Below are 24,802 nucleotides of genomic sequence, written 5' to 3'. Positions count from 1 at the left end.
CCTGGGAGCATTTCTTGTCTTGATTCAATCACTTTAGTTATATCTCTTGTTACCAATATAGAAAAAAAAAAGTCTTTTTTCAAGTGATAACAATTTATTAAACAATGAATTTTAAATGACACTGCGAATATAATTTTATGCATTTTGTTCTTTTCATTTCTTTAAAGAAAACCAAGGATGAAATCAAAAGGCAAGTAATGGTGCTTTGGAAGACCACAAGAAATAACTTGATTTATCACTTCGCTTGGGTATTAATGCATATGGAAAAAAAATGATAAATGTATAAATCTCATATACACAATACATTAAGTTTTATTGTTTTCTCTCATTATTACAAATAAATATAAAAAAATAATAATTATGGTGTACTTACATATTTCAGATCCTCATTTGTCTAAGAATATAAAGCACTCAAGTCATGTGCCAGAATAACTCCGATGGTGTCTTCTCAATCCCCTTTTGTGTTCACGATCCACAAAAATCAGAGTGCCACTGCAGTGGTCCAACCATTCTCACTACAGAAAAGGAGCCAGGTGTTGTGTGTCAGAATAAAACTGGCATGGATTTGTACAGGTTGTTTGTTTGCTTGACAACTGTCAGGATATTCCTGATATGAGCCTTCATAATCCAAAGACCCAGACAGATTCTTCCTATTTGTGAACAATTGATTGAAAGTACCTACACAAAAAGGTGCAGTGAAATACCTCCACAAGCTTTTTCAGAGATTGCCATCTCAACAGAACAGCAATCAGCATCTGTCTTTAGGTATATATTGATATTAGGAAATTAATGTCTTCCATATTTCCAAGTCATCCACCCCCAAGCTGTCTTACCATGCTTTGATTTCCACAGGAACAAAACATGGTCAGCCAGCTCACAGTAACATCCTTTTTCCTACTCAAGATGCTCTTGGATCAGTACGTGGGACCTGCCACAACCCACTGGTGGCTTCACCATTTAGATGTGGTCTCAAAGGCTGGATAACTTCATTGTGGTTTTTTTCAACCCAGGCCATTCTATGATTCTATGATTCTAAGATAAGGAGCAGCTGTACACAGATTGTGAGATGCTTGAAAGTGAGTACAAAAAGACTGGGCCTAAGCTAGTACGTACTCAGATTTAAACCTCAACAAAGAGAAAATATGCATTCAGTGAGACGAACTGCCTAGCAACAAATGTATTTCTGTATTTCTTCCTTTCTAGATTTCATACTTAATGCTGGCTATAAAGCTCATTTAGTTATTTTAAGAGATAAGTAAAATACTGGAGTTTTTACAGACTTGCACTGGTCTTTTTTAAGAAATTAGGGAAAGAGTCCAGAGTTTTACACGTAGGAAAGTCCAATTGCTTCAGCATGTACAAAAAATGACTGTATCAGCCCATATTTTTCACTTCTTTATGTTGTAAGTTGGTAGCATCCTGAGCATTTTTTTAGCAGCTCAGTATTTAATGGCATCTCAAACAGAACTCTTAGTTTAGTAGACGCTTAAACCCTAATATAATGTTATTGTGAGGTATGTTCGGACAATACCACTGAATGTCCTTCAGTTGCCACTTCAGAAAGATAGTTTTTCTGCAGATCCTGCACCTTCTTTGCCAGTCCCTTAAACAAATTTGGACATCTCAAGAGGATCTGCACATTTCAAATGGCTCTGGATGTATTATAAATCATTCACTAAGTCACTAGTTATGAATTGAAAACAGTGCTCTGAGTTCTTTACCTCATCAAATTGCTGTTCTCCACATGTACTGCATGCACACTGTTCCTTCCCACAAGTACTGCTTTAGGCATTAAATTGCACTGGTATGTCTACGTTTCCATGTTGTACACTGTTTATGCACAATGAATGCTGGAATAGGGCACGTATGTCTTTTAAATAATATACTTGTTATTTTTGTAAAAACTCAAACAGCAACATTTCAAAGAGGTGGTTATACTTTGATTTTTAGGAGCTGGCATGAATGAGTTCAAGTTGAGATAATGCTGTAAATGTTGACTGCGTTACGAGTACACCTACTGTCACTTTGGGAAGTGGAAGTTTAAATATAAAACTCTTATTTTTAACTGGGTTGATAGAAGAACTGAAGGAGGAGATGTTCAGCTGGGGCAAATAGTAGTTTCACAGATGCAAGTGGCACTACACTTAATTACAGCAGGGAAGAAAAAGAAGCAGTGCATCTTCTCTCCACCAGCAGTTCTACTAACATATTCATGATATTAATTTAATAAAGAAAAGAAAAATCACAAGATAAGAAAAGTTGACGTCATTCAAAAGTATGTGGTGAGCCCTCACAAAGTCCTATGAGTAAATGAATGGAAATGCGGAGTACGTCTTAGCCCACTAGGCTGCTTCAAATCCCTGACCTAAAATCTGAATGTTAAATAACTGTGTTTTATTTACAAGAACCAGAATATTCCTCACGTAATTAAAACTGAGAAGATCTGTACTGAATACCTCCTGTTGACACCAAAGTTTAGTTAAAAGAAAAAACAAACTAAGCAACAACCAAAAAGATGAAAAAGAAACCAAAAAATCAAGCCACTAGTTCAAAGTATTTTCATGAACTTCAGATATTAATTTGTTTTCTTCTTGAAGCTGCAACTCCTGAAACATTATTATTAAAAATAAAAACAAAATAAGAAACATGAGTTCCATATTTGAAGACAAAAATAAAAAGAACAAAAATGCTGTAATAATTAGAACCACCATTTCTGAATACCTGCATTTATCTTGAGTTATTAAATATCCTGGAGTTGGAATATTCATTTTGAGTGTCTACTCCACAGTGCTTGGACTTTTTAATACTATGTAAACAAAATTACAAAATCTAATAAGTTTAGCCCAAAAGAACCTTACTTCTCAAAAAATCCAACTATAGGAGCCAGAGTTTTGTTTTCATTTTAAATGTCTTTCTCTATCTTTAGCTTAAGTGTTTAAAGACTCCATAATGAAGCATAGTACAGACTCAAGCATAAGAAGGCTGAGACTATGGGCTTTAGGGAGATCAAGGGCAGGCAGAGCTGCTCGCTTTTTGTTACGTTAACCTGCCCCAGGAAAGCAATTCCCTTCTCAGCCCCCATACCCAATCCCCATAAGTAGATACATATGGCAGTACTGTGATACAGAGAGCACACTGTGGTGGTTTTATTGATACTGGAACTGCTCCTTAAGCAAAGTCTTCTCTGCACAGCTATGAATTCATGCCATTGACTCTTGTTGAAAGACGAGTAGTCATAAAGTTTAATGGTGGCCTTAGAGTCCTGCTCTGAATTGCCCTCCGAAGGTGCCTCTCTCTGCTGACTTTAGAGAGAATTGCTAATTAAAATTAGGTTAGAGACAAATTTTGTGCATCTGCCAATTCAATGGGATTGATTTGCAATGGTGTGCTTTAGACTTTGTGAACATTTGGTCCATAATGCTTAGATGTGTGTGTGAAAAACCAGCAACAGCAGCAGCAAGGCATGTTGGGTATAGGCATCCAGATAAACTGGACTGGATCCATCAAAATCCTTCAGAAGGTCTTTTCCTTCCTGCTCAGAACATTGGTTGAAATAAAACAAAAAAAAGGCTCTTCCTCTGATAGATTTCAACCTATTTTATAGAGCTAATCATCACCTGAATATATATATATATGGTTCTTTTTCCCTAATTCCAGCATTCTGTGGCAGGCTATTATTTAGAAAATCCATCTTTCTTGAAGAATTATGATGACCTGTAAAGGTTGAAATGTTGGCTATCAAAAACCTTGCCTATATCCAGAAATGTTTATGTAAGGCTTGAGCTGTAACTCCAGATGAACTGACGACAGATTAATTTATCATTAGTAGGAACAGGCACATTAATTGGCTACAGTATCAATACTATCCTCCTGCATTAACAAAACTCTTCTTGATCCTGAATGTACCACCAGAACATTCTTTATTAAATAAGATGAATAATACTGGAGCCAAGGGTTGCCCTGCTTCAGCTGAGAAAGCTCAATTATTTATGAATATTTCACTCATTAAGAGACCAACAAGCCAAGCCTTGAAAAGACAGCTTTTAGAGGTACTGAACAAAGGTTATTTTTTTCTACATGTATGCATCTTCTGTATCAAGGAATCAACAGCAGAAAACTGAAAACATTTGAATCCTATAAAGCTTTTGGCCTGTGGCAGAACCTTAGGATGGTTTGGATTGAAAATGTTCCTACAGACTCCCTAGTTCCACTCCCCTGACCAGACAGGGACACCTCCCACTACACGGAGGTTACTCAAAGCCTCATCCAGCCTGGCCTTGAACACATCCCAGGATGGGGCATCCAGCACTTCTCTGGGCAATCTGTTTTAGTGCCTCATCAGCCTCTGAGTGAAGTATTGCTTTTGAATATATAATCAAACTATACTCTACTTCTGTTTGAAGTCATTATTGGTTATCCTATCTCTACACTCCGTGATAAAAGAGTCCCTAGCTTTCCTGTAACCCCTCATAGATACAGAATGGACACAGTAAGGTCCTTCTCTTCTCTAAACTGAAAAACTTCAACTCTCTTCATAGAAGTGCTCCAGCCCTTTGAGCATCTTATGGCCTCCTCTGGACCCTCTGCAGCAGCTCCGTTCCTACTTGTTCTAGGGGTCCCAGAGTTGAACACAGCTCTACAAGTGGAGTCTCACAAGAACAAATTAGAGAGAAGGAGTCCTCACCTCATGAACAGTGAACCAGGATGCCTAGGGAGACTGCAGAGTATCCATTCTTGGGGATATTCAAAATTTGACTGGATACAGCTCTGATCTGCTGTAGTTGACTCTGCTTTGAGTGCTAAGACTCGTCTAGATAATCTCCAAACTTGATGGCCACATGTAGCTACAATAGCTGCACTCAATACATATGAATTTTGGTGTTACCAACCCCTTTCATACATCTTGTTGACTAATTATGTGTTGATCCTCTCATAAATGTCTTTCCCCCCCTCCTTTATCATCTAATTTCTTTATATTCTTAAGAAAGAATTACAGCTTTTTCTCTTTCACCAGGGGGCTTGGGGACTTTTTCTCTCAGAATGTTAGAAAATTTTCTCCATACTTGGAAAGAAGCATTTTGTTTGCACACAACACACATTGCTGGGGGATTTTCAGTGCTGACACTGTGTCGGGTTGGCACAGATGCTTTATACCTGTGCAGCCAAAAGAACTGGCAGATGGTTGGTGACAAAAGGAGCATCCCATGGAACTGCAGGAGAATCATCTCAACAGATTCTGGATTTCGGAGCCTGAATGATACTGTTCAACAGCCAAACCATAGCACAGCTCAGCATTCAGCCAGAAGCAAAGCAGGTGCTTGAAACATTTGCCAGGATTCCCAGATTCAAAAGAGCTTAGTCTCCAAGCCAGAAGTAGATCTGACAACTGAGTGTAGGAAGCTCTTTCAATAGGATCAAAGGGCAGCTACCCAGTGTAGGACAGCATCTCCAACCTAGGCTATGTGGCTTTCCTGATAGCAAGATGACAGGCTTCTCCAGCATTGCTCTTGCCAGGACTCAAAGCAGGACAGGGGACCAGTAAGCATGTACAGCACTGAACGAAGTGGCAGCTCAGAGAAGAAATGTGTTACCCAGAAGGGATTCTTTGAGCACATGTCGCCAGGACCACATGATAGAATCATCTTCCACCCCACTGTATTTGGTTCCAGAGACCAAATAAGTAAGGTCCCACTGTTTATGCCACAGTGTTGCACAACCACATCAAACAGAATCCTTGCTGATGGGGCTGGCGAGGAAGGGGTCAAGGTTGTTGAGCTTAGTATGTTAGACTTGCCAGATTGGGATCAGTTCTGCTCCCTGCTTGACGGCTTCATATTTCAGGTCATTCTACCACAAACAGGAAAATGACATACTTGGAGTTCTGTCTTCCATCTGAACTTAAAGAAAATTGTTTTCATCTTTTCTTTTTCCAGTTAGTGGAAGGATACAGGTCTTTGCTACTTACTCTTAATTTATTTTCTTTAATTTCCTTCCCTATTTTCCAGTATCTGCCCCTGCTCAAAATCTTCCCAGCTACAACTTCTTGTTAAGCAATAGTGAACCAGTCCAGAATATGTTGGACCTCCTTTTAGAAAGGAAATGAATGAAGCAAAGATCACTGCAATAATCTCTTTTCAGACTCAGGAATTCTTCCACATCTTTGCATTTCAGAAGATGACCTTTATCAGATGGAAAGTCTACAAATATGTCTTGACTGCGAAGGGGCAGACTATAGATATAGAATTTGATGTACAAATGTAATCTGCTATCATACATCAGCCTGTGCAGCATAGGCACAATGTCACAGAATGGAAAGCATAAGATAGAGACAACAAACACAAAAACTAGCTTGCAACTTGCAAATGGAGAAGAGGAATCCAAGTAAAACAATTTATACTGAAAGTCCAATGGAGTCCTGTGGAGAATCAAGAACAATATTATCTCTCTAAATGCAAACATTGTTAGGGAGAGAGGGTGCTGATGGGATCAGGCCAGGGAGAACAACAGAGCTCTTTGCTGAGTAAGTGACTTGTATAGCAAAGGTTGTTCACACTGATGCCTTAGGGCTTTGATTTCATGACCAGGAGACCTTGAGACCTTCCTCAACTGATCCTTCCCATAATGAGTGGATTGAGCGCATTAATCAAACCTGAGATTTTGGGGCTCAGAGTTCAAAAAGCTACCGGAGGTGAAATCATTCCCCTCCTTCCTCCTTTTCTTGTCCTTTCCAAGAACAACCCCACTATATTTCTTTTTCTTCCCATTTTACTGAAATCACCTGGGGGTCAATTATCTTTCTGGGATGGAAACCATATGCCCTTTCACATTCTTGAATAAGGTTAAGCTGCATATGATGAAACCGATCAATTAAATCTTGTGGGAAGGAACAGGGAGAATGAAGCCTGGCCCGGAATTACCAGTAGTTCTCATTTGCTGACAACCTAATCCAAGGTATCAGATATATATAGAAATGTGCTTGACACGAGGAACAGGAGAGAAAGTGCTGCTTATATCATTGTAAAATCTAGCTATGCTGGAAACATTAATATAAACAAGATGGGGCTATGTCCTGTCAAAGACTGGTAAGAATTTAACTATGGGAGGATTTAATTATTTCAAAGATAAATGTTCCGTGTGATTTTGTGTTTGCAGCTTGCAGACTGCTTTGAATACAGCAGATACTCTGCTGATTTATGTTCACAAAACCACAGAATCACAGAATCATAGAATGGCTTCATTTAGAATGGACCTTAAAGATTATTGAGTTCCAACCTCTGTCTCTCATCACTTCAGGCTGACCAGGGCTCCATCCAACCTGGTCTTGAGCATCTCCAGGGATGGAGCACCCACAGCTCTATGGGCAGCTTGTTCCAGTGTCTCATCTCACTCTGAGTAAATAATTTCTTCTTAATATCTAAGCTAAATCTCCCAGTTCAAACCCATTCCGCTTTGTCCTATCACTATCAGATCACGTAAAATGTCAGTTCCCCTCTTGCATGTAGGGTCCGTTGAAGTACTGGAAGGCCTCAATGAGGCCTGCCCTGAGCCTTCTCTTCTCCAGCCGAAACAAGCCCAGATCCCTCAACATGTCTTCTAAGAGAAATGCTCCAGCTCTCTGAGGATCTTCATGGCCCTCAGGACCTGCCCCAACATCTCCATGCCTTTTCTGTGCTGGGAGCCTCAAGAATGCAGTACTCCAGATATGACTTCATGAGGGCAGAAGAGGGGAACAGTCCCTCCTTGCTCACTGTCACTCCTCTGTTGGTACAGCCCAGATCCTGTGTTGGTTCTTATCATTGCAAATGGTTATCCTTCAATACAGAATCTGGATAAATATATATATTACATACATATAGTGCTAATGTGGCAGAGATAAAAGAGAAGGGAATATGAATGAAGAACTGATCTGATGAGTCTTACACTGGTCAAATTCTACACAACCAAAAATGGCAAGTGGAAATAAGAGCTGCAGGCAGAAGCAAGAAACTATAAGGAAACAGAACAACACAAACAAAGACATGTTTACAAATAATTTCTCAATAGCATCTAAATTGAAAACTTTGTTGTGTGTTTCACTTAATTTCCTTATCAAACAGCAACTTTTCCTTTGTCAGTGAAAAAGAATAACTCTGAGAACCAGTCAGTCCAGGTTTGAAGAAGGTCAGCTGCACTTGGGGTAACATTTCACTGCAGTTATGCTTTCTCGTTAGTGAGCATTTGAAAAGTGAACTACTGAAAAGAAACAAGCATGCACACACACACACAAACACTCACAGATGCCCACTGTTCTGGCTTCAAATAACCATTGTGGAGAAAGAAGGGTAGTATATGTATAGGCATGCACGTGTGTGGGCATGCATGGGAAAGCAAAGTGAGCTTTATTTTTACTCTGAATCCCACCTAAACAAAGATCCTAATGTTATCCCCTGGAATGAGGTAAGAAACATGATCATTTGGTTCCAAGACCTGCCTGCAACTACAGTTTGTGTATCCCTGAATGAGCAGCAGGCAAAGCTAGAGAGATCAGATGAACTGCATTTAGAAGTGATGCAGTGAACTGGTACAAGGGGAAAGTGCTTTTAGTGATCAATATGAAAACAAGGGGTTTTCATCTAACCACAGTGAGGATGGCAAAGAGGAATTTGGGCAATATAATATGGGATAAAAGGGTAGATAGCCTCTTATTTCAATCTAAAGACTTAATGATGCTTATTAAAAGGTTGTTACTTGGTTTCATGGAAGACTTATGGCCCTCCTCCTTCCTTAGAATTAATGGCCTCAGAGGGAAAGGCAAGATTTTTTTTTGTCTTTTGTTCTTGTTAAGGAGGTGGGTTTTTTTGCTTTTGTCTACTCTCTGCCCAAAGATCAGCTCATACAACAACCAACTTACCTACATGTTTTTAAAATGAAGTCCATTGCTTATTACCATACACAATACAATTCATCAGGAAGAGCATTCATAGAGCAGCTAGTGGATAATAAGTTATTACATCTTGCTACAATTAAGATGTGGGTCAACTTCTCTGATGCTTGGGAGCTCTGAAATAGTGAACTGGCCTTATGTTTCAGAAAATGCACTACACCAAAGTCAAGCCTGGAAGAGAACACACTGGAGTCAATGAACCAGCGCTGAGCTGGGCTGCACAAGTCTGCAGCCATCCTTCCACCACTGCAGCACTTCACTCGAGCTGCCATTACGTCTACAAATTATTGCTTCCTTGTCAGATTTACCTCTCTTTCCATTTGAAAACAGTCACTGTGGAACAGGTCAGCAGCCAAAGAAAACCTCCTGAAGGGTAATGTATCAACAACAACATAAAAAAGTGTGGGTCCACCCCTTGTAGAGGGGGGCAGAGCCATTTGGTGCTTGTTCAGTTACAGGATTCTAATCTGTCTATCAATGTAATGGGCAGTACTATTTTTCTGGCACTGGAAATCAACAGTGTGTCTTGAACTCACTCACTGCTACTGGATAGTTTTAGGCTACTTACGAGTGTCTCAATGCCACACAGTTCTTCAGCAGCAGCTAGCAAATATAATTCAGAAGAATATCATAAAAAACCCACAATGTATTCATTAGCTTTTCAGTCACTGTTAGGAAATTCCGTATGGCATTCCAGCGTAAGCTTACAAGGCTACAATTCTACACTAAAAGGACAGTGCAGAGAGAGGCTCTGGGAGATAGGAGCACAGAGCACCAAACTGCCCTTCTTGTTAGATAAACTCATCTCATTAGCATGAATTGGTCTTTTGTGCATTGAAGAACTCTCCTTCCACTTATCAAAAACAAATCATGGGAGATTATTTCTGATATAGTTATTTAAATTAAGGTAAACTGGGTAAAACCTATGCAAAACTACATTGCTACTGTATTCCACTTCTGTGCTAAACCCAACTCTATATACCCAGAGGGAGCCTAGCAGTCCAATATGCAGACTCAAATACCTTTCAAGTTGTAAAATGGGAGAAATGTTTTGAAGTTAAATACTTTCAGACATGTATAACATGTGAGAATGTTCCTTTAGAAATTAAAATGGCATGGAATCAAGGAAAGATCAGATGAATTAAATTAAAGAGCCTTTTCTCTGTTGCCTTCCTTGAATAGTCATTTGTGAACCAGAAAGTAAATGCATAAAGAATCTAAAATCACAACATACCACTCCAAGAAAACTTTTGCACTCACTTCACACCACTGGATGGCTTAAAAGCAAACTGCAACAGGAAATAATGTCCAACTTTACTGGAACAAATTGTTCTTTATTATTGGTGCAGTACCACAGAAGTCAATAGGATATGACCTTCACAAATCATGAAAGAGGTCTACAAAATTTGTCCTACTCAACTTGGGTGCAGAGCTCTTTTGCACATTCACTGCATAGCCCCTTGTTCTTTCTATTAGGGTAAATAAAAAATTTCAGGAGAAGTTTAAGCCAATGAATGGGAAAAATACTCTTTAATATTAAATCTTCCTGGTAATAAGGATAATACACTGGAAATGGCAGATCAGATTTACATAAAAACTGATAGAACTTGGACTTGATGACTCCAAGTTCTTTCATTGCAAAAATCTTTTTGTAAGGGAACAGATTTATTAGGAGATGGAGGAGGTAGGCCAACTTTTTAGAGCACTGTCCAATGTAGTCCTATTTATTGCTTGTGCAACTGCACAGCTCTGTGGAATTGATCCTCATCCCTTTTTCTTCTTTCTATCCAGATCACATCTGCTTGCAGGCCTGCATATGACAGAGGGATAAAGAAATTTCTGAGATGTTGTCCCAGACAATCTATGGAATGGCACACATTCATCTGATGATTCAGTCAAACATACAGTTGGGAGATGTCTACACAAGTCAGTTTGTTTATTTTTTTAAGGAATAGATTCATTTAGGAAGAGAAAGGAGGGGGAAGGAAGAAAGGAGTGAACATAATGAGAAATTAATATGACTATCATCATCCATAAATATTAAAGCAGATTAACAGATTTTGAGATTAAAAAGCAAATGGAGCTTCTGCAATTTAAGGTTCTAATAGCATTAAGGTTCTATTTCCTGTCAACTTGTTATAAGTTAATTGCCATTAATTTTTCATAGCTAAATAGTGGAAAAAATGAGATTCTTGCATTATTGGCCATACGCTCTAGCTGTGAAAGGAGTCCAATGTAAAATGATGAAAAAGCCTCATCAGAAGATAATTGGAATTACAGCTGAGAAAGCTTACAATCCATACCCTCACCACAACAAATTCTTCTCTACAGTGAAGCATCTGATGAAGTAGCCCACTCAAACACAGTTTAAAAGCAACACAGTGATTTAGAATTTTTTGTTGTTAATTCTTTTTTTAATGAAACCTCTCAGCAAGTAGTCTCTAAGAAATGTATGGTATGTATCTGTATGTAATTAGAAATATACTTCAGAAAGTTATCTGAGCTAAGTGCAAGAGACGGAGCTTCGTTTTTTCTTTTCAATGCAAACAATTTCTTTCTTATTTTCAGCATAGATTTGGTTTCACTCTAAACACCTTTTGAGGATTTTGTTCAAACCACCTTCATTAGAAAGGTGACTTCAGTTTCTTGAATAGTTTTCTGTATTGACTATTACTGGAATTTCAAGTTCTGATAAACTTAAATAGGAAGACAATCTAAATAAGTCATTTCTGCCCTGATCTTGGTGCTGCAAGGAAGTGTTCACAAAGCACTTAGCATATCCAAAGCTTCTTTTGGATTACTGTCACCACTGTGTCATAAGAGAATACCAAGGATGAAGAGTTTCATCCAGCTAAAAAACTCAGTGGTGGTAGGATAACTATTAACCTATGCTGCTGAATAGAAAAGTGTATATACACAGTGCATCAGCTGAAATGCTGTAACCAATTCATAGAATTCTTAGCTGAAGGTGGCAGAAAATCACAGGGAGTTAATATTAATGTTTATTCCCCAAAGCTGTTCATACAACTAACTCTATGCCAGTTCATCATCATAGCAGACACTGCATGGTACCACATGCCGTCAAATACACAGAATGCAGAAACTAAAAACATAGGTTGTGATTCTCATTTCCTTTAATTTTTAATAACAGCATAAGTTACTTGTAACAAATGCCGGAACAAACTGAGTTCTGATTAACTTTTTTTATGATGACATCTCCTTTTAATTATCTTAAATGGCTTCCACCATCAACGTTGGAAAATTCTTTTAAGTCATGCTGCGAGAGAAATTTCTTCCTGATTTGCAGCTCAAATTTTCTTTTTTTCTTTAACATAATCCCATTGTGCCTGTCTTTGTCACCTTAGGGTAACAAAAACAATCTTTTCTCCTTATCCTCTGAATGTAGGGCTTTTCTTTTTCCTACACAAGTCAGATTGTTCTGCCCCTTAATGATTTTTGCTGCTGTTCTCAGAATTCTCTTCAATTTGTCAACATCCATCACTAGATTCAAGGTGCAATCTCATCACTGCCATATAGCAAGAAAATCACTTCCCTGTGGACAAAGGAATGAAGACTCTGCACGCACAGACCCAAATCACACCATTCCTTTTTGTCATCTTCAAGCATTCCAGAATATATATATATATATTATATGCAGTCTGCTAAAACCCCAAGGTCTCTTTTGACATTTCTGCTTTCCAGGTATCTTTGTCCAACTGCATAACTGTTCTCTAGATTATTTCCCTCTCAGATTTATTAGCCCACATTTTTTCTGGGTCGAACCTCATTTTTTTTTTTACTTGGAGCACATATTTCTAACATCTCCCATTCTCCTTGCACTATTTCCTGGTGATTAAACATAACATTTTATTTTGTGGCATATGTTGGAAGGCCTTTGTTAAGACAGTGGTCGCAATTGATCAGAGTAGTTCAGTCCTTTTATCTTTGTATGTCTTGCCCTGATTCTACTGATTGCTAAATCCTTGTTCACTTCTTGGACTCTTTTTTTCTCAGTATTACAGATGTCAAAAGGCAGCCACAGAATGCTCTCCTATGCTAATACTTTGGCCAGCAGGAAAAATGAACTATCAACCTCTTCAAAGGGCAACAGTTATCACTGGAAGTGTGTACCTGGAATAAACCAAAAGGGTCTTCCATTGCTTCAAATATAACAAGGTACTTTGCAACTTTCTATTCCACCATCCTGTGCAGCACCTTGCTCTTAGTTTAGCTGCAAATACAATTTGTTTGTTCTTCATGATTGATGAAGGCAATAAATCCAGCTGTTACAAAGCAGATTCCTTTAGCACCTCAATGGATACTTTCCTGCAACGGGTTACACTTAATTTTAGCCATTCAGTTAGTCTTTGAGAAGTCATAGCCTGTAAAGTAAGCCCACCAACATAAAAACAAGAATTTTAATGCTGTTTTTTTTTTTTTTTTCCCTGCAAACCATTTCTGTAGATTTCTTAACTCAGACCAAAGCTGGAAATTTTCTTAAATACCTTTTGATATCTATAGTGTAGATGATCAACACCTGAACCAGCCATTTTAGGCTCTCCTGTGCATAATTAAATAATAATAATAAAAAAATTGACATGTTCAGGATACAACTAAAATCATCCTGAAATAAGCATCAAAACTTGATCTTAGAAATTAAACTCTGAAAATGTTTATTTTCAGCAACCATGGAAAGAGATCAGCAGAACTAGTTACAGATACATTTACACTGACGGACAATAGCAGATCTCTTCTGGATGAATCCCAATCAAAATCTCTTTCCTCCAATCTGGAGAATGCATACCACTGTATTTTGTGCACCAGCTCATAAAGAATTTAAACAATTTGGTGGCCATTGGCTTCACGATTTATATCTTTTTTTTTTTTCCCAATTACTAAAAATAACGCATTCCTACAAATTCAGTTCTCTCCCTTTTCTTCTTCGTAAAGCTTTTCCTCTGTGCTACTTAAGAGAACTTTTGAAGATCCATCTTTCACAGTGTTATTTACCCAACAGATGTCTAGACAGTTAAAGCACCACGTGAATACTGTATCCTGTATCCAGCTTTTGAGTAGCTGGTCTAAGGAATTTATATTTTCTTCCATTTCAAAGTCTGCAACAGATGCCTACTGTTGTCTTTCATCCCTTGTAATTTAATCCAAAGTATTCCACCATTCTGCTACTCATTATCAAATTGTATCTCAGTGTCAGTGCAAACATGAAACTATTAATGACTCCAATGAATAGCTGTAATAAAAAAAGCACAAGATGTATAAATAAATAAACCAGCCAGCTCACATATTTACTGCCTTAAAACTCTTGAAAATTTGGACATCTTTCTTTCTAAGGCTTAAGCAATGGCCCCTAAAGTTTTTCAAACAATACTTTAAGGAGAACAGATAACACAACTGTAACTGCAGCAGTCTGCAAACCCACAAATTTTTGACTTCACTGATCTATCCTAGACTTAAGAGTTGTAAAATTCTGACTGTATCCTGGCTTCTCAAACACTGACTGGAGTCATGAGTTGTGGAATCAATCCCTGTAGGTCCCATTCAATTTGGGATACTCTATGCTACTAAAATCCCCGAATCCCATTAAATCTGTCAAATATGAAGATGCTTGCCCACCACATTATACTGTACATTAAGTTTATTTCAACAAGAAAAATCTCTTCAAGTTTCATTATAGGAATAACTATCAGTTTTATTTTTTTGTTTAATAATATGAAACATTCCATAAAGATCAGAAACCTTAATTACTTCTCTTTACCTAATCCTCTTGGGTGTTTTAGACTCCTTTTCTAGTTCTGGACATGGCTACTCTTTTATTCATTGCTGCTCACCAGCCATCCTTTTAAGAGAATCAAATCCAACATATTAGGTAGCTTTACAAGCCAGTGGGATACTGTTTTCAGACTGGTTTTAATCTCAGGAATATGTAGAACTTACAGTAAAAGCAACAAATAATTTACTAATATGCAGTGCTAAAATGTGCAAAAACAAAGACTCCCTCTTCTTTTACTATCTTCCTATTGATTTCAGTTGTAAGTCTTTGTTGTTTGTCTGTCCTTACAATTCTAACACAGTCACAAACTCGAATCTGCTCCCATGCATGCTTTTTCAAAGTAACTGTTAATTATGCTCCAAATAATTGTACTGATACACACCAGTCTGAATTGCAAGGGTTGCATATCTATCAATGAGTTCATCATTCCAAGAGGAAGTCTTTACCCAGAAATAATCAGGAAAAAATTATCCTTTTAAGTATCTCTCATTCAGAAAGGCTGAAATTCTGATTGACTCTGAGACGTGTCATGTTTGGAAAAATCTCCTGACACAGAACAGTACAGGATTCTACATTAGACTGACCTTCATAAAAGAAGTACAGAGCCAAGTGAAATTAGCAATCTTTATTTTGTTCATTTACTTGTAACTTCAATACAATATGAAGGATAGAGAAAGGCAACAAAAGACAGGTCAGGACATCTCCTTGAATTAATTTACAGTCACAGAAACAATGATTTTACTACTGGTAGTGACCATTCTGTAGGAAACCACTGTAATAGCTCAATATTTTCTGTGTGGGAGTGAATCCCAGAACTCCTACTTTAATGGCATGTTTTGGGTAGTGTGGGGAGCCTTATGGAAACTTTATTAAAGGAAGGATTTTTTCCAGGCTTCTTTACTTGTAGACTGAATATCACTAAAGACCAAAATGAAAGCAAGATGTCCCTCAGACCTGAGACACAGGCTGAATTCATGGAAATGATGCACACTTTATGTGTCTGGAATAGTGTCAGCATGAAACATGGGATATTTGCTCACGGAAAAATGCAATTTGGATTAAATTACTGATACAGGAAACCAAAAATATTGCAGAGATTGTTTCAGAAGAAAGTGTACAAGATGATGATCAGAGGGCTGGAGCACCTCCCCTACAGGGACAGGCTGAGAGAGCTGGGGTTCTTCAACTTGGAGAAGAGAAGGCTCTGAAGGGACCTTATAGCAGCCTTCCAGTACCTGAAGGGGCCTACAGGAAAGCTGGAGAGGGACTTTTTTAAGGGCAGGTAGTGACAGGATGAGGGGACATGGCTTTAAACTGTAAGAGTGTAGATTTTGACTAGGTATAAGGGAGAAATTCTTCACTGTGAGGGTAGTGAGACATTGGCACAGGTTGCCCAGAGATGTTGTGGTTGCCCCTTCCCTGGAAGCACTCAAGGCCAGGCTGGATGGGGCTGTGAGAAACCTGGGCTAGAGGGAGGCGTCCCTGACTCTAGCAGGGGGGTTGGAACTAGATGAGGTCCCTTCCAACCCAAACCATTCTGTGACTCCATGATTCTACGATTCTAAGATGGAGACAATAATTTATTTTCGTTCTTTTATTGAACAACAGGACATGTTCATTATTCCTAGCTTCTGGTTAAAAAATGTATAAATCTGTAGACAATACTTTTTCTCTCAGGTTCAAAATCTAAATAAAACTGGGTTTGAATATACAAAATCAGAAAAAAAAAAAAAGTCTTAAATGCTGAAGACTAGAAACTCACAATAATCTTTATTAGTTATACTTGGGAGCTTTGAAACCGTGACTGCATATTTAAAAATGTTCCTAATTTGGATTAATTTGATCCTAGCTAGCACAATTTCTTCATATATAAACAAGAAACCTACCAAAATTGGTTTTACAGCTTTTGCTAATGAGTGGATAGAAATTATTTATTTTTCCAAAAATATATGGCAAAACACAAGTAGACATAGAGATAGGGAATAATGGATAGAGAATAACGTTTTATTAGGAAATCGTAATAAGATGGGACAATAAATGAAGGATATTATACTCAGTTCAAAATGGGAATAAAGATATAAGGATAGATGTTAGTTGTTTTTCAACATTTCCATCTCACAGGTTAAAAATAGTATTAAATTAAACCTGCATTCTGTTTTCCAAATTTATTTTTATAAAACTGAGAAGAATTTCAGGTTTTTTTTTTTTTTTTTTTTTTTTTTTTTTTTAAAAAAAAGCAAACCAAAAATAAAGAAAGAAAGAAAGAAAAAACAATCCAGGAACATCACAACAAAACAATCCAGATTTTTGGACCTTCTTCAACTAGCTGGAAATAAATAAATAATTAAATGGGGATGCCAAACAATAAAGCCAATAATGTAAGTAATTATTTTAACAGACATGATGAAGCAGACTTGCAAGTGGGTGTCTGTTGCTACTTCAAAACCACAAAAAAGTAGACTGCCAATACTGCTAACTGAGAGGAAACAAATACACATGCAACTTCTCAGCACTGAACAGTAACCAGTATTTATTGCATTTAAGTTCATTTTATCTGATTCTTTCATTTAATTTTGCTTTGCTCCTCATGGAGTGCATTATATTAAATATTTACTGTCTTGGTTAGAATGTCAAGGCACACTTTACTGTCTTATTAGATTACTGAACAGTAGTTCATGGAGGAATTATTTAGGGTTGCTCGAGGGTAGAGAATTAAATGTGGTGAGGTGAAATTAGAAAAGGAAGACAATATAGACAGCTAATCCAGTCATATCCAGAAAACTGTAAACTGTTTGCTAGGGAAGGACCAGATTTTTACTTCCTCCAGATTATTTTCAAGTAGACTGCGTAGACTGATATCAGCTGCTGAATAATAAATATTGCTGCATAGAAAGAAAAACTCCCTGACTTTGTTGACTCAGTAGCACCATGGTCTCTTGCCATATGCAGTGGCCTGGAATTCAGAAGACATTTCTGAATCTCTATCACTGACCTGCTTCATAGCCCACCTCAGCTCACTTCAGAAATTTCACTTAGTGAGAACAAAGTAAGTTAAGGCAATGCAAATAATACATAAATGCTGTAATTTATAGCGATGATTGCACTCTGCATCTTACACCACATTCTATTTCTGTGGGTTTTTTTCCCCTTTCATTTGTGCCAGGATCTAGAAGAACAAAATCTCTTTACACTCCTGAAAAACTGTCTACATTAAAAGAAGCTTGCCATCTACAAGTGAAAGGATTGCAAATCTCTGAATTTCTCTTTTGCTCTATCCCTTCATCATCTACCAGCATCCTCTCTTGGAAGAACTCTACCATTTCACAGCTGTTTTTCATGTCACATGGCCAGTAATAACCTTCTTAAAGACAATTTTCTCAGAGATAGGTTTTCTTGCTCTGTTAGTTTCTGGACTTACTGTATATTTGAATATTGAGAAGCAACTGTGGAAAATGATTTTCTGCCTGTTGATATAAGAGGAGGCCCAAGTGATTCCCCCAGGAATAGGTGTTCTGAGTTGGACCAGTGACCCATCAAGACAGTGAACAACACAGAAAAACAGTATGAGAGTAGGCAAGCATACCAAGTGTTAAGTCCCCAAAATATTCACCCAGATCCCTGTAAATTGTTGTTTCAGACCTCTTCAGTCAGAGAAAGAGATGCTGAGAACAACTAGATGGCTGATCTTTAGATGGCAAAAGTAAGAAGAAACTCACACTGCATTTTATCACTGTTGTATGGTAATTTTGTTCTTTTCACAGCCCTGGTGACATTGAGCAGTTGCCTCTTTTTATCTCCTGTAAACTCGAATATTCTTCAGTGATCTCTGGAAGGCAGGGGGACAGGGTATCTCTCAGGCAGATGCTGGAGCAAGTAGTCTGATTACTTGCAGGGACTGAAGAGGAACTGGTGATAAAAGCTGGAGAAGAGATTCAAGGACTGAGGGAAATAGGAAAAAGATGTCATCTTTCTACCCACCAAACTACACTTTCAGGTGTGGCTTGAAGCCAGGAGTTTGTTCTGAGTGCACCTCTAAAAATGGTCCACCACACTTCCCGGGAGGTTAAACTCATTAATCTACTCCTAATATTTTATTGCAAATTGATAGCTTGTTCTGATCTATAAACTCCCACTCCATGGAGTAGCTGTCATTTAAATCATGGTTTGGAGGCTTTCCCAATCTTCAACTTCTAAAGTCTACCCAGTTGTCATATAACTACTATTTTCTCCCACGTGTGCTTACAATAGCCCTGTTTTATGCTTGCTTATTTTGTGGCTGTGGATTTATTTTGATCCCAATGGATCACTGTCATGGCGTGAATAATATCTCCAAAACAGCAACCACAATCCCATCTATCATCATGAATATCCTCAGAAAACAGCAGTACAACTCTCCTATTCTTTGCTAACTACTAGACCAACTCTCACTGCATTTTCTCCCATATTCAACACTGCTTTCCCTGTGATCACAGAAAAACAGTAGGAAATCGTTGATGGAGAATGAGAGAAGGGCTGGATTTTTAGTGTAAATAAGCACTCAGCATTTCATGATGAGGATCACATCTATGTAATCACCCTGAGCACTTCCTGATATTTGAGAGGAAAGGGATGGGATGAGATTTTTATTAAAGAACATATTTTCCTTTATTATTTCACATCAAGTTCAATATTCATCAATAGAAAATGTTTCCATCTACTTGAAATAGAAGATGAGCTCTCCACTGTACACTCTCCTCCTAGATGCTTGATTAGCTATCAGTTTTCTCATTTGTAAATATGTGCAAGGAGATAGGCAATAAAATTAAAAGCAGAGCAGTTCAGAATGAAATTTCTGCAGTAAAGGAGATGTTTTTTCTTCAGTTTTAAGGGCTACGTTGAGGAACTGACCGCCACAGGAAAGTTTTGGTGACACAGACATGGCAGGAGTGAAGGTCAGCCTGAACTTGTACTTGCATACCTAGAACGTTTCTGTTCTGATTTTACTAATTTGTGAATTCAGATTTATATTAAGTATCATTTTCAGGAATCCCACATAGTTCAACTGACACACATAACTAAGGAGCCCTGCTGAAACACGATAGATTCTGCAATGTCTGACTTCACTCCTCTTTATTGGTGTCTTATGTGTACTAGAAACTTTGAGATCCTAGATCAAATGACCTATAGAGATACGCTCTTGGATGGACAAACACCAGAGAGGTTGTGGATGCCCCATCCCTGGAAGCATTCAAGGCCAAGTTGCATGGAGCCCTGGGCAATCTGATTGAGCAGCAAACTTGCCTGAGGAAGGAAGGTTGGAACTAGATGACCTTTGAAGTCCCTTCCAATCCAAGCCATTCTATTATTCCACAATTGTATGATTCTATGATTCTATAACATCTGGAATCCACCTAGAAAGATTTTGTGATGAAACATCAGTTGCTGTTGATCTTGTGATCTTCATTCATAGATTTATAATAACTTTGGCCAACTGTCCGCCTTATAGGATGAATTCTGAGCAGGGCACAAAGACTTTCTTAGTACTAAAGACCAAAAATACCCCATTTGTTACCAAATAAATCTGGGAAAAACTCTGGTGAGAGGTTCAAGGATGAGACTAAAAATAACAGATGGAATTAGTGAAGGAAAAAAAAATGAAAAAAGGAAGCAAAGCAGTAGTTTTAAACTGCCAAAATGCCCAATCAGTGGTAGCTTGCAGCTCAGTCTGATACTTTAAATCCACTTTCCAGTGTCGAAGCTGAAGTGGAATCTGCTCAGTGCTCAGCATTACTTTTCATTAAAGAAAGTGGCTGCTGGGAGTACAAGTTGCAAGCAGGCTTTGTGGGAAAAGATGAGCAGGGAGAGGATCAAGGAAATCTCAGAGACAGAGGACTAGAGAAAACAGGCTTGATTTTCCTCTCACTTAACGCAGTTTTTCTTGTTAAAACTCAGCTGATTTCAAAAAAGCTGCCCCACATTTACAGCAGGATGAGACCTAGTGAGTACCAGGGAAATGTATTTTATAATATATACCATCCTTGTATTACATTCCCTTTTTCCTTCCTTTTTTTATTTAGGCATTTTCATAATTGCCATAAAAACACCAAATCCTGAACAACCCCCCCTTTCTCTCCCCCCCAAAAAAAGACAAAACAGAAAAAAAAAGAAAAAAAAACAACCAACAATCACATAAAGGAGATATACTGTTTTATAAAAAAAGTAAATATACAAATAAGAAGAAAAAATGATGCTTCCCTAGAGTTTGCATTCACAGGCCATTTATGACATACTGGCACAATACACACGTGATTTTGTCTGGTGAACCTACACAGATGAAGACACATGCCAACAAGTGTATGTATTAACAAATCCCCCCACAAATTCCCCCACAAAACACTATTTTCCACTACAATATGGTCCTACACTGTCATTTTGTCTTATCCAACCAGAAATCTCCATATATCTTCATTAGAAAGCCCCAGAAAATGTAGATAATCATTGCAAAGTCAGATAAACTTGCTGAACCACTTCTAAGGGCAAACATTTTGTGTGATGCTTGATGTTGAGTAACCAAAACATCTGCAATCTTAAAGTAGATTTGTTTACATGTGAAAGCATGAAAATGAGTATTAGGAAAAAATATATACATATAAACATAGTATTTCTTGGCCCTTGACAGTTGAGGCTATGGACAATATATTACACACAGATGTACATTTTGTAATGCTTTCATTTAAAAGGTTTAAGCTGTTTCCAAGGGGACTGCTCCAGCTCCCAGACAAACGGCCGCTTGACAGCTCTCCTAGTGCTCAAAGCTCTCATGCAATTTTGTTCAATACACAAAGTGCCAGACTGAAGGAAATTGCTGTTCCTCATCTGATGTTAAGTGATTGGCTTTCTATCTTCATTAAATGTGTGCTACTCGATGCCTCAAAGACATTTTACCTTGTCCTAGAACGTGAACTTTAGCAGCTTTGTGGAATACCCAGAAGGGCTCTGCAGAAATAAGAAGAAAAATCCTAAATCCTGCCTGCATATGCTCTTGCCCCTATTAAATCAGTTAGAGATTGGACAGATCAGATGTTGTCTCACTAGATGTACTGAGTTACTCTTAAAGTTGGTTTCTGAATGCAAATAAGATTTTATTTCCAAGAACTTGTATCATAGAATCAGTGAATTATTTTGGGTTGGAATGCCCCATAAAGGCAATCGAGTCCAACCCTCCTGCAATGCACAGGGACACTCACAGCTCCATGAGAGCTCAGAGCCCATCCTGCCTGACCTTGGGTGCCTCTAGGGATGGGACATCCACCACCTCTCTGTGCAATCTGTGCCAGTGCATCACCATCCATAATGTAAAAAACTTCTTCCTTATATCCAATCTAAATCTTCCCTCTTTTGGTTTAAAATTATTTCCCTTTGTCCTATATGCAAAGGTGAATTAAAAACAGAGGTAAAGGGGCAGAAAGGACTGAAGGAAAGAAGAAAGAATTTGGGTTGAGAGGGGATTTATATACGAACGGTTACAAAATCAAGGCTACATGTGGGATGTGACATCTCTGTGCTTCAGCGATTCTGAGGAGAATTTGGGTTCTTAGTCTCATGCAAAATGGGGTTGAGCTGAAGTATCTGGAACATTCCACCAATTTTACTGAACATGATGAGATATGAAGCACCTTTCTGGATCAGAAATGTCAAAGAAAAGGGAGATTTGTCTCTCAACAGACATTAAATAAATGAGCATCCTTTTTTACCCCATTTTGGTAATAATGAAGAAGCTGCTGCACATCTGAAAGCTTGAAAACACTGCTGTGCTGTTGGAAGCCACTATAATGAGATCTCTGTATGAGAGTCAGATCTGATCAAATAATAGACCTTCCCTGTTTGCGTTTAAGCGTGGGTAAACAACCTCAAAGTGAATCCTAACTACAAGAAATTGCATGAGCTTCTCACATTTTTGCAGCTGGTTTGTTTGGTTACTATTCAAAGCTTAACTGGTCTGTGGCTGGACCTAGATCCCGTAAAAAGGTCTGGTACTTATTTGCAAAGAAAGGTGAATATTTACACCACTGACAATTTAGTGCACTAGAGAAAGGCTGGAAAAAGGCAAAAACATTATTTCTTGTGGAGAACATAATCACCTCTGAAAGACCAGATGGATAGTGGCATTACGTGTTTTCATCCACTCCTTCCAGTACTTCCCAGATAGCAAATACCTGTGCAAAAGCGATGGAACGGTAAAGAATCATCAATGGAAAAAGTGGTATTCTTAGTAGAATGAGCAACAGCCTTTTCTAATAAAGTATGAAGGGACAAACTTGCATTAAACAATCCCAGGAGGTGAGATCAACCGCAGTGCTAGTGGAAATGACAGAGCAGCTTCCAGGTGAGATTTGTCCCCATAGCATTCTGTGGCCAACTAGAGGAAAAAGATCACATTTATACTGGGATATATATGCATACTTTTCCATCCCATAAAAAATATTCTAGCCTGCATAGTGTAAGTTAGGCAGGAAAATAATAATAATCTTAAAAGTTAGGGAGTTCTTGCAGGCCAAAGATGAGGTTAACATACTCCCAAGACCTTTTTCCAGGTGGTTCCACATGATTTACCAAAATGAATAGCTCAACATTCAGCTAAGACATGGCATTTGAGAATCTGGGGGACAGATTCCTTTCAACCTAACCTTAAACACTTAACTGAGCTGCTCAGTTAAAAATGTGATCCTTCTAGAGAATGGAAATAACACACTGACAGTTGAAGCTTCTGTCCACTGACTTAAAAAGCAGTCTAGAGCAGCTTAATTTTTAACATAATTGCCATAATGAGAAGCCTCAAATTAAACGGGATGAATCCCTGTTCTTCCCCTTGTCAGACAGGATTTCCTCTAAGAGATCAGCCACTGTACTTCTGCAACCTTCTTCAGTATTAGAATCCTAACCTGGTCTACCTCATACCATGATCACGGAACCAGAAAAACACAGACACAAAACGTCTTACATTTTAGACGTGAAAATACTCAGAAGAAAACGTGAACTGAATGTTTAGACTGATCATCTCCCAGTTCAAGAGCCGTGTGATGTAGGAGAGCAGGTAAGAGTTTCTGTGTTAGCTAGTGCATAGGGATTGTCTATAGGAGAACTTAGAGGAAAAAAAGAACATTGTTTTTCTACCATACAGTGCAGAGGAATGAGGATAAGCAACCAATCTGCTTGGAAACCCAATTCCAGTAGCAGTTGTTTGCAGTTATGAATGTACAAGCCTATCTTTATATTCCACATGTGGATATAAATTGCCAGCCCTGCTCTGCACTTATCAATATGTCATACCTGTGAAATATTTTATTGCATAAACAAAACAATGTTTTACTTTATATGAGCTGGTATTTCTAAGTAGGTATGCCATCAAAAATGGTGCTGCATTATTCCCTAATTATATTGTCTACCAAGAAGCTTAATCAGTGCCAGAGCTGGGAGACAGCCCTTTGCACTTTAGTCTTGAGGCAAAGAGCAAGACGTATATCCTCTCTCCCCATCTCCCTTCTATTAAATGAGGGAAACAGCTGTGTCTTCCACAGGGTGGCGAGTGTTTGTAAAGTTTTCAAAAGACTAGGTGAAATTATTCATGAAGTACATAAATATTAATGGCTTGATTCAACGCAGCAATAATCTGTCTTTCTTAAAGGCATTACACAGTTCTCCATCACCACAGTGTCAGGGGAAAAAAAAGAAAAAAGAAATCCCAAATAATATTTCATGAACAGTTTTTCAATTTTTGATCTTGCTTTGATCTGTGGTTTTAAAGGTTGATTGATTTGTGTAACTGATTTTATTTTGCCATTATTTAATTTACTACAATCACAGTTGTGAGGGATTATTCCAAACTAACTTCTTTTTATGTTACAAGATTTTTCCTGGTTGAATACTAGCCAACTTGCCCTAAGTCAAGACTGCATTGAAATGATGGAGAAAGTGCAAAATGTTTATAGTTATCAACAGCAGTGTAAAAACAAAAGAATGACATATTGTTTATGAAATAAATTTGATGGAGTAGGTCACAAAGATTTCTACCAGAAAGAGTGTTGTAAGCAGGTGTAAAATTGTGCAGAGCC

At 38.0% G+C, this 24,802-nt stretch overlaps 1 protein-coding gene across 7 annotated transcripts in view; it reads right to left on the bottom strand.

Annotated features, from left to right (window-relative positions):
• Positions 1–24,802, bottom strand: part of TENM4 (teneurin transmembrane protein 4) — a 594,920-nt gene that overhangs the window by 502,675 nt on the left and 67,443 nt on the right. For 6 of the 7 annotated variants that reach the window (XM_085216460.1, XM_085216463.1, XM_085216464.1 and 3 more), the window contains exon 2: positions 374–515. The exons of the other annotated variant lie outside the window; for it this stretch is intronic. The gene's annotated coding sequence lies outside the window, so the exon portion shown is untranslated. The remainder of the gene's footprint in view (positions 1–373; positions 516–24,802) is intronic. 7 annotated transcript variants of the gene reach the window in all.

The sequence above is a fragment of the Meleagris gallopavo genome, chromosome 1, assembly GCF_905368555.1.
Source record: "Meleagris gallopavo chromosome 1, MGAL_WU_HG_1.1, whole genome shotgun sequence".
NCBI classification, from domain to species: Eukaryota; Metazoa; Chordata; class Aves; order Galliformes; family Phasianidae; genus Meleagris; species Meleagris gallopavo.
The sequence above is the reverse complement of the archived record's forward strand: the minus strand, read 5'-3'. Positions and strand labels throughout refer to the sequence as shown.